The sequence below is a fragment of the Daucus carota genome, chromosome 9 (genome assembly GCF_001625215.2).
Source record: "Daucus carota subsp. sativus chromosome 9, DH1 v3.0, whole genome shotgun sequence".
NCBI lineage: Eukaryota > Viridiplantae > Streptophyta > Magnoliopsida > Apiales > Apiaceae > Daucus > Daucus carota.
The window spans coordinates 13700415-13712600 of record NC_030389.2 but is presented as its reverse complement, the minus strand read 5'-3'; positions in this window follow the sequence as shown (position 1 = coordinate 13712600).

Genomic DNA, 12186 nt, shown 5'->3' with positions numbered 1-12186 from the left:
AATCATGTAGTTGTCTCGATATACGTGAAAGCTAGATATTTTGATTAATATATTACTTTTTATCGGAATACGTGCAAATGGGACCCGGAGACCAATCATTGACTTAAAAAGCCCCGTTTTGATAATTATCTCGAAAACCGATACCGATTGGACCCGCTTTATTAATAGAAAGCTATTAACTATCGTATTGTAATATCATAAAGGATCCAAAGGGGTACCAATTATTCGTAAATATAAATAGACCTTTCTATAGCCTATTTTCACCCGTAAAATTATTTCACCAGTTTCATTTCACGAATACCGAGAGAAACCGAACTGTGTTCTTCGTGTTCTTCGTAATCAAACGAGGATTTGAAGGCGTTGGTGGAATCCGATGGAGGTTTATGAATAGTCACAATGAAGCTATCGACGCGTAAAATCAATTTTACTCATTCGTTTGTGTGCAGATTCAATAGGTAAATTACTATTAATTTTCAAAAATTCGAATTATTATGGTTTAAATGATGAATTTTCGTAAACGATCTTGTTTGATTGTTTTGATGATTTCATGTTGTAGAGCATCTCCTGCCATTCGTGTTCATATATTATATGTCTGATTTTGAGACCAATAACATATAGAAAAAGCAGTTTGATTGTTGATGGATGTTTTTGAATTAATTTCTGGAAATTGGTTGAAGCTTTTCAATTCGATTTTGGGGGTTTTTAATTCATGGATTCTGGGGGTTTGTTGATAGCACCATCATGTGGAGCGAGTCGAGGGGATTTTGTACATGTGGCCAGCTTCTGTGTGGGAGCTTTAAATCGTTCTCGCCGGAGAAACGAATGTCGCCGGCGGCGACCCTCGGTTTCTTTAATTTTTCCGGCTAAATGACGGTTATTTTGATGGTTCTGAGGACATATTTAAGTCCCTGATGGTGTGTGGGGTTGATTTGGAGCAATTGGAGGCCAGAAGTGGCCGGAATCGCCACCTCCGGCGAATGCAGGGGCGGCGACTGCCAAAATGCAGTTCGGCCCCCTGACTTTTATAGATGGTGAGTATTTGCCACCGTTCTTTCAGGTTTTACAAATTCACACCAAACTTCCGAAACTTACACTTTTGACCCTGCCTTAAAACTTTCCAAAAGTTACACTTTAAACCTTTTGATTTTAATTTTCAAAATTTGTTTTTATTTATTTATTTTAATTCCAAAAATAGTTTTTAATTGTTTCTTTATTCAAAAATAAATCTAAATTAGTTTATTAATTAATTTTAATTAGTAAATAATTATTTTAATTGATCAATTAATTTAAATATTAATTGATTAATTGATTTAATTATTTATTAATTGATTTTAATTGATTAATTAATTTGATTTAATTATTCTTTTTGGATTTAAAATTTTTGAAAAATAGTTTCAAGCTTTGAAATATTTTTCATAAATTATTTTCAAGGCTCTTCAATTGTTTATGAATGGTTTTAAGTCCCATTTTGAGTATCTGGACTTGATTATTTATCCAAAAAATTGATTCTTTTACTCGTTTTTAATTCCGAAAAATGTTTAAAAATTCCAGAAAATTCCCGAAAAATCATTTTTAACCCAAGACTTGATTTGACGTCAATCGGGATTGGAGAACTTATATGAAATATGTTGTCTGCTATCTGTTTGATGTGTTATGTGCCGATAGAAGAGTTAGAAAACAGTTTTGAGCATAACTTTTGATCCGTAAGTCAGATTTAGACGAAACGAAAAAGGGCTTAAAGCTCGTGAAGTCTATTTTTAATATGATATGATAATATGATTGAGTCGAGAATGTGATTATATGTTGTTAAGTATACATAATGTGATTATATGTGAATTATTTGTCATAAATTGATGATTACGTGATATACGTGTTTATTCATGATAAATGATTTGTATGACTGATATTGGGTAAGGATATATGAATGACAAGGTTTGGAGTTGATTGATTGGTTGTTGGTCAGAATAGGATAACAGGTGGATAGTCTTGTAAATAGACAAGATGTTGTCGGATTTTCGATAGGATTTATATGATTATTGATTGTAATATGTTATGGTCAAAGCATGATTATATGTTAAGTGATATCTGATAAGTTTAAAGGGTTATATAAGTGGGTATCGATATACGTGATATGTATATACGATAGATTGTTTAGTGATTTTAGTATTATCTTATTCTCGTTAAGGATTTGGACGAGACGTGTACGCTCGCAGATGTTCAGAAAGTCAAATGGTGTTGCAAAGCAAATAAGGAACTAATCGAGGAAGCGAAGCTGTATTGCGGATAGAAAATAGCCAGAGAAGGTCTAGAGATTATGATATGCATAGATTGTGAGAGTTGAAAGATGAGATTGAGCTATGAGTTGGGAGTCAGATTTAAGGCAAGTATCCTCCACCCTACTTTTGGATATATTGCAAATGTTCTGATCCATTCCTTTGGTATATGTTTCAAGTATTTATACCTCTCTTTTCTATAATTAAAAGTGCAAGTATTCTGATCCATTCTTTCTAAACCTCAAAATTCAGAAACTCTCAGTTTTTATAAATTAATTCGAAGTTCAGATTGTCATTGAAGCATGTGTTGCTCAGTGATAGTTAGGACTTAGAATGAGTTGGGATCTTCTTGATTATTCAACCCGCCATTGTCATGCTGGTTTAGAAGGCTAAATCCAGTAAACTTAGCCGATAATGGAGGATAATGAATAGTTAGGGATTTCCTGAACTATGATCTATGAGAGGATGGACTATTGTTTATGAAAAGTTGATTATCAAAAGTTTGATTTGGAATTATTCAGTTATTGATGATGATTATGATTCTGTTCTGTTGATTTACATTGGCTTTTTGAATTGAATTATAGAATTAGATTATTGTTTTTATAAAAATATGTGGACCAGATGAGTGGTCAGACCAGATGAGTGGTCATGTTAGGCCAATGAGTGCCTTGATCCAGCGATAGAGCATGGCGGGGCCTGCGTTAGGCATGACTGATCAGCAGCCTAACCTTGGTTTTAATTAAAATGTGATAGTCCAATTCAATAATTCTTTTGAATGATTGAATTCCTGAGTCTTCCATTGTTGCAAGGTATTGTGAATCCCTCTATACAATACCCTGATCTTGTGATCTCATATTGAATCTGTTGATGAAGTATTTTGAGCTTGTGAACTCCTTCTTTATTTTTCATAATTTCATTGTTTAATATTAATTGTTGGGCATTGTTGCTCACCCTTGCTATTCTCTTTTAACCATTTCAGAAAGGCTGAATGATGAGTGGCTAGATTGTGATCGTGAATAAGGCTAATGCTAGGCGAGGAGTCGGAGTTATGGAATCCAATAGATGAGGAGTATTCAGGGAGATTGATAAGGTTGGTGCTAGCTAGAGCTGTGCTACTGAGATTCAGTTGTAAGTCATAGCTGTAATAGATTGACAGTGATTCTTCTTATTGAAGATGATCTGATCTGGTAAGAGATGTTGTGTAATAATAGTGGTTGATTCTAAATTTCAATACTGTAACGTGGATGCGATCCTGTTGTTTTAGGGGGTTGAAATGTTCTCTTTCAAATCTTTTATTTAGAATTTCAAGTTTTAAATTCTTTGATTTCATTATTTTTTTCAAAACAAAAAAAAATACAGGTTTTCAAAGTGTTTTAAAAAAAATGGTTTTTGGGTGGTGACGTCAGAATCCAGGCCCCCGGATTCATGGACCATCACAGTTAAGATACCGTTGTCTGATTAAATTTTGTAGACAATAATTTTTTAACGGTTGTAGGTTGTAGGTATTAGACAATAGTTATTCGATGATGAAAATAAACTGTTGTCTCTTGTTTTCGGCCAACACTTTTTTCAGTGTCCGTTGTCTGATCAGTGTTGTCTGATGACAGTTTTGTTGTAGTGTTCAATCGAATGACAATTCAAAACGAAGATATTAAAGTTTTAAAGAAGACAGAAGCTCTGCTAAAGAAGGAAAGTGATTAAATATTAAATAGATTATATATATTCACTTCTCAAATAATTATATTAGTTGTGTATTTTATTTGGTAAATTGATTCACACTTTAATTAATTTAACTAATGATTATACTCAATTAATTTAATTAAGTGGATTAAATTCTATTTATTATTTACTAAACAAATCACTTTAAGCACTACTATTTCTAGTTAGACAAAGAAATGCTTTGTCTAACTTCTTTAAAGACAGTCCAAGACATTGAAAAGCTTTGTCCTACCTTGTTTCTTAAACACATGGTCAAGACAACTCTTCTCTTTGCAAAGACAAGCCAACACACTCCAAGACAAAGACCAAGCAAGTCTTCCTTGGTTTATTCGAATGGTACGAAGACAAGCCTTGTCTTTGTGCGCTTCATTCGAATGAAGCAAAGACAAAGACCCTCCTTGTCCATTCGAATGAAATGCTTGCCATGTCTTGTCTCCAATTGTCCTACCTTAATTTGGTTTGTCTTTTCCTTCTTTGCTTTGTCTTAACTAGATATTAAATTGTCCTAGATTGCTTTATATTGTCTTTCCCTTTTTTGTTTTGTCATGGCAAAGCTACTAGATTGTCATACCTTGCTTTTCTTTGTCATGTCTTGCTTGTATTTGTCATACCTTTAGTTATCTTGTTAGTTCAATGGTGTTGCCTATAAATATGGCCACCATTCTACATTTCAAAGTGAGTTCAAGCATTGTAAAGCTTTCAAGTTGTGCTAAACTTGCTATTGTTACATCCACATTTTTCTATGCTTTGATCACTCGTTTGTTTTAACCACTAATCTAGAATATACCCTGTCGAATTTATTCTACAAACATTAGTGGACATTAAAACTGAACCAATTTAATTATATAACGACTTCAAACATTGTTATGTTAATTAATTAAAATCTGATTTAACAAGTTATATCCAAATCAGATTTATTCCGTGATTATTTTGTGACGATTGTATTCAACCCCTCATTCTACAATCGCTTCCGGGCCTAACACTAAGCCGTAGTTAACTCTAATGTAATGAAGTGTTTAAGCCTTATTCTGATTAACGGCTCATGGTTAGGACCCTGTTGAAGTTTGTTAGTCTCTGTTTTGTTTCACTAGAGAGTATGTTAAGCACACACGATGCAGTCCGTACTTACAGTGAAAGAGAGCATAGCTAATATGTGAGATAGATGAATGCCGAGAATGTTGCATATTCTGAGGATTGCATGTTGACGAGGTTGATACTTTCATGATTCAATTAGATATATTCATTTAGTTGCATTCATGCATAACATTAGTAGTTGTGTAGGTCTGTTTATGCTGGAGGACAAGCATCGGTTTAAGTTTGGGGGTGTGATAAGTGGATTTTATATCCACTTGGAATGCTTCACTGTAGCTTAAATTGATGGTTTGGCCTCAAGTATGTGGTGTTCTTGATGTGTTTTTGTTTTGATTTGTGTAGAGCACCTAGATGGAGGTAGGACAGAGTTTTCAATGCTTATACGATGGTTGGAAGGCGAGAAATGAAGCGAAAAAGTGTGCAAGAGCGCTGTGCCCTAGAGCAACAAGGCTGCCCCTGGGGGCAGCCTACCAGTGCGCCTGCGCCCTTGAGCAGCGGGGCTGCGCCCTTGAACTAATCGTTGTCATGGGATTCTAACGGATTTATCTATATATGGATTTCATTAGTTGATTTGCCTTTAACTATTTGTATGATGAATAACTGATTTCCTCGTATGGTTGTGCTTATTCTTCTTGGATGCGTAGCTAACATCTAAGTTGTTTGTTAATCTCTATTGAATGCGAAAGTGGATATAGGGATTTAGAACTTTCCATGCAAGCATATGTTCATGTTTCGACAAACATGATTTATGGTGTAATTTTAACCATCTTACCTTGCCCTATGTAATCTCAATAGATAATTTGTTCTTCAGTCGTTATGCTTCCAAATCTTATAGACATATAAGGTCTAAACATAATTGGTGTCTGCTCAGCTTCTATCTTAATTGTGGATGTGGCGTGGTAAGGTATATGTATATCGAAAGATAGCTTATATTAGTTTCGTGTTATTAGATTAGTTATCAACCATCACATATAATGAATCAAGGCATAACTCTGAATGAAGTAGTTAATGAAGTTAGGATCGCATGTTTTAATTCCCATTAGTAATTCGGAGTCGATCTCTTAGTTATAAATTCTTAGTACCAGTAATTCGATTTTATTTAGTAAGTTAGATAAACAACCATCAATTTGATACTTGTCTTATCAGTGAATAATAACCATACATTGTTGCATAAGTGCATATTCAGAACTACACCAATCTCTATGGGAATGAACTTAAATTGATTCTATATTACTTGTGACCACGTACGATTGTGTGATTTTGTGCGAACATGACTTCACCTAGCTTCTTCCTGAATTGACCTTTTGTCATCAATCCAATATTTTTACCTGTCATCTTCTTTTGAGTATCAGCAATTGTCCTTTTGACATCATTATTTCTTTTATCTGTTTTCTTTATGAAAACCTTCTTAGTTTTCTCCTTTTCGTGAGAAATAACTTTTCTATCACAAACAAAGTTAGTAGAAATAGTGTTTGATATCTCAACAGGTTTATCAGAACTAGTTTTAACAAAAATGCCTTTTAGATCTTTCTTTTTATTATCATCTTTGTCATTTTCAAATTTATATCCTAGACCTTCTAATCCCGATCTAGTCGATGTAGTTTTATACAGTCTCTTTCCTTTGCTAACCCAGTTTTTAATCCTCTGTTTCTCACTGGCTAACTCTTTTTCCATTTGTTCATATTTGAGTCTAAACATGGATTCAGAGTTTTTAGCAATTTTGCAGTCATTTTTCGAGTTATTCAACACCACTATTTCTCCCTCGAAGAAGTCATTTTTCTTTTTTTGCATTCTTCAATCTCACTTCTTAGTCTGGTATTCTCTAGTGTTTGAGTTTTAAAGCTAACATGCAATGATTTCAAGAAAGATTTTAATATATATGTATTATCGACATCAAAGTTGTAAATTGGTTCTTGTACTTTATCAGTAGTGGAGTCATTTGTGGATTTAGTTTTTTCAAAACTTGCCGCCAGTGCATAGTTCACTTCTTCTTCTTTAGATTCAGAAGAAGATTCCATCCACTCTTTGGTTGAAGTGAAAAGTGCCTTTCCTTTACCTCCATCCGCTTTAGGCTTTGTGAAATCTTTTGAAAAGTGTCCTGACCTCTCACAGTTGAAAGACTTTATCTTTGACCAATCAACTTTGCTTCCACTTGTATCATTCATTGATCCAGAAGAGTCTTCTTTGTTCTTTACCTTTCTCTTATCTCTCCCAAATCTTACCTTCCTTAGTCCATTAGCTATACAGGCCATTATCTCCTGTATCTTTGCTTCATTACAACTATCATTTTCATCATCTTCAAAAGTGTCATCGGCAACTGATTTGATATTCGTAACTGATACATGGTTCCTGATTTGATTTCTAGGCTTTTCAGCATAGCTGCTCTTTTCGTTTCTTGTCTTAGCTTTTAGTGTTAATGACTTCTCTCTATTTGCCTTCCTAGCTTTTCACTATTGATTCTTCAAATCATGAGTTCTTAGCAATCCATATACTTCATCCAGAGAAACAGTACTTAGGTCATACTGATGCCTTATGATAGAGCTCTGAGTATCCCATTCTTCAAGTAACGATCTGAGAAATTTTGTGTTGGAATTTTCACCTTCATATTCTTTTCCAACAAGAGATAAATTGTTCAATAAGGTGAGAAATCGATTATATGAGTCAGTATGATCTCTCATATCTCTCATATTCTTGAACAAGAAGTGCTCTTCGATTCTTTTTAATCGCTTCTGTTCCTTGACATTGAACTTCCACTGTGTCCTATATCCCTATAGAGGTTTTACATGCAATTACTCATGTCATATCTTTGAGGACTTGAAGCTCTCGTGTCATATCTGCTTTTACCTTGTCCACATAGTGCTGGTATCATTCCTTGTTGAGGGACCAATTTCTTTGAGAAATGAGGACCATCAGTAATCCTATTGATGAAGTCAGGATCTGCGGGTTCAAGATACAATATCATCTTGACTTTCTAGGTCGGATAATCAAAATTGTTAGGGACTGGAATTTTGAGTGATTTTTGTTTGGTTGTTGACATAATTCGATCTTTACTGGTAGTATTTAACCAGCCTGCTCTGATACCACTTGTTAGGCCTTGATTTGATCAATAGACTTAAGCAGAATTTTATCTGTTGTTCAATTGAATGTCGAATAAGCTACAATTAACAACCAAAAGGATTCAAATCAACTCAGCTCTTATAGATTGATATAAGAACTGTTACGATACTCTCTCAAGAAAAACAACGTTCTCAAGAGCTGCTAGGTTACACAAAATATTTTGTATCTCCGTAAGACCTAATTATCTGTGTTTATATAGTACACAGCTTCTACAATTACTAACTTGATTTACTCAAACAGAAGTATATCTATATAAATATGCTATATCGTATTAATCTTCATTCTTCCCTTATCAAACTCAATTGCCAAATACTGATAGTACTCGATATTGATCAAGGATCCGTATACTGATGAGGTTCCATCAAATTCTGATGCTGCCATCAGTTTCCGTCAACTGCATTGTTCCTTGTCGCTTCATTGTGATGATCTCCTGATGCATAAATGAATCTTTCTACGTAACATACATTATAAGCATCTATTGTGGTTTTAACCTTTAATAGTTATTTTTTTGGTTGAAGTTAACTGTCAGCTTGACCGAATTTAACTTTAGCTACTATAGTCGATGCTCCTTTAAATTTTATGTGGTGCCCATGGTGGATAGACATTGCAATTTATGACTTTCCTTACATAAAGTAACAATGTCACTTGTCATTTTCTCCTCTAATGATCTTTCCTTAAACAAAATCAGATAATTTGGGAAAATAAAATGGAATGAGCATTATATATATTTCATAGCATTTTCAATTACCCATGCTTATAAAGGTTCATTCAATTGATGTTTTGTGTTTCCTTTTGAATGTTGCTTGATTATTTTGCAGGCACTGACATTGTTGCAAGTACCTCCATCCATCTTTATCTCTAGTAGATATAAATCATGCATATCTAGTGCTCTTAAAAGTTACTTGCTTGGTTCACAACTACTTGAGAACACTTGTTTCGCGTACTTGATTAATTTATTATTGTTCTTATCTATATTCTTTTTTTTTCTCTTATTTAGCTTACTTAATTTTGTGGTGGGATAATATTTTGCTGGTTCTTGTCTATGGAGTATGGTAGGAATTTTCATGTATGTTGGACTTGCAAATCTTTTTAATTGATGAACAATACAAGTAATCTAATTTTCAAAAAAATTATGTGTCAATCACAAAATTCTATGTGATTGTGGTGGATTTCATATATAAATATTGATGTAACTTATGAACTTCTAAATTTTATGTGTCAATCAAAAAATTCTATGTGATTGTGGTGGATTTCATAATTATGTGTTCATAATTATGCACTTCTAAATTACATATTCATAATAGTCTAAATTTTATGATAATCCAACATATGTAACATAACTTGGTTTGGCTTGAATTCAAAAAAAACAAATTTGTAGGCTTTATTTATTTACCATGGGTTAATGCCAAGAAAACTATATCATATGAAACCACTTGTATTTTAAGTTCATCACATTTATAATCTTTGCTTAATGACTGCTCTTATTTTTTCAATAGACATGATTTTATAAGTTAAATTTACAAGCTAGAACTTTTTTACACATTACCTTTTGCAATGCTTTTTCCTTCATTTTCTTTGTAGGAGGCTTTGGTGGAGCATCATTATTACTCTTATCATTGACAAACTTCACAATCTCTAATGATTGTTAATATAGTCCTCAACAAGTCGGAGACAATATTGTTACCAAAGATACAATCTCACATGTGCAAAATCTTCCAAAAGAGGCAACACAACCACACCTTTCATATTTTGTGTAAGTTATACATTTTGAAGTTACCTTTTCTCATTTAATAATCTTCGTCCCTTCACTTTCCACATAGACACTAACATGTCTATCTAGAGAGTTAAAAAAATGTCGTTCTACAAATATATGAATTTCTCTAATAAAATGTGATTAATCATCCTTGCAATCCTAAATTATTGAGCAAAAGAGTGTAAGTTTGGAATTGCAAGAAGACAGATGGTGAATTGTAAATTGTCTTTTTCAAAAAAAATTGTTTTTACCAAATCTTTTTTATGATAGATTAATGTATATAAAAGAACATAATTACTTTTATAACATATATTCACGGCAATTTTTAGTTTACCAATTTTCATTACTATCACAGAGACTACAACAAATTTTAATGTTTACGTAAATATGTATCTTAACTCAAACAAATTGGATTACTATATATGATTAGTTCATTTAGATTATTAATTATTTACTATTTTTATTTTATCTCTATTCAAATGTAGTCTATGAAAAATTAGATTGATAATTACACAAAATCAAATATATAATAATTATAATATTAATTGCTAAATCTAATATTTTAACTGCATACTTCAAGAGTTTGAGGCGCAGATTTCAATGTTATACTTATTCCAATGGGATATAACATTGAGTGAAGCCAAACTTTACACTCTCTAAAGGGGGTTACGGTCTCTAAAGGGGGTTAGGGATTGCAAAAGAAACAAACAATCTATCTTAGTAGTAGATCTGAATGGGTTCTCAAGTGAAGAAGAAATTGAGAATTTATGGAGATGAAGAAGATAGAATCAGTAGTTTGCCTGACGAGCTTATTCATCACATTCTTTCATTTACCGATGCTAAGGAAGCAGTTCAAACGAGCGTCCTTTCCAATCGATGGAAGTCTTTATGGATTACTCTCCCTTTTCTTAATTTCGGTGAGTACAGATACTCTTCATCTAAAAACAATACCAAGTTTATCCGCCATGTTCTATCTAACCGAAACCGTCAATCCGATCTTATCGAATTGAACTTTTGTGTTTACAATAAAGGACTCCGTCGATGTTTAATTGCAAATGTTGTTGAGTATGCAATCTCCCACAATGTGCAATCTCTGGATTTTGGTTTATTGCATAAACATCAACCGTTTAAGCTATCTACCTTTAATTCTAATTCGCTGAAAAAACTTACATTACGAGTCTGACTTGAAGAATTTGCTATGGAATCGGGTTGCTGGGATTTACCTTGCCTAACAACTCTCTTCTTGAAATACCCAGATTTTGATTTTACTACTGGTAACCAAATTTCAGATTCATGGTTTACATGCTTGCCCTCCTTGAAATATATGGGTCTTGAAAATTGGGACTTGTCAATATCATCTTTCTCTTTGAGTAACCCTCATTTAACAAACCTCCGCTTGTCCAAGTGCACATTGCCTTATAAAAAGGTCTGGGATCTCCCATCTTTAATTACTTTGGATCTGCTCGATGTAAATCTTCCATATGATATGAGTGACATGATCTCTACACTTATCAATCTACAGAATCTTACCATATCTTCACTATTTCTACAAGACCATGTCATATCTTGTCCTCGTCCTTTGTTGAACCTGAATATTAGGACCAGCTCCAGCCGCTATGATAGTGGTTCTGTTACATTATAGTTTTTGCACCAAAAATCTACAATTTCACTTCTTTTGGTATCTTTGCAACAACATTTGGAGTTCCTGAGCTGGAGACTGTAAATATAAGGTTACAGGGTTGGTTTCAGGGCCTGCAATCCTCTAAGAAAGATATTTATAAGCGGTTAACAAATATGTTTCCAGGACTTGGTAGTGCAAAAACTCTTACTTTTGACTTGGAGAGCATTAAGGTAACTTCATATACGTATATTTCAATAATATGGAAATTTCTTTATATGTTTGCTTATTTAATCCTGTAACTTGATGTCATATATATATATATATATATATATATATATATATATATATATATATATATATATATATATATTTAACAATTTAATTCATAGGTACTTTGTCGTGGATTTCAATTAAGATTTTGAGTTGTCTTTATTGTGCTCAATTTGTGGGATTGTTTTTCTTTTATAGGCACTGGATGAGATTTCCAGCCTTCTTGTATGGCTTCCATCTCCGTTCTGTAACATGAAGTATATAAAGGTTCCAAAGACATATAAACAATCAAATATGTCTAGTGCTCTTAAGAGCTAGTTACTTGGTGGTTCTCCAAGATC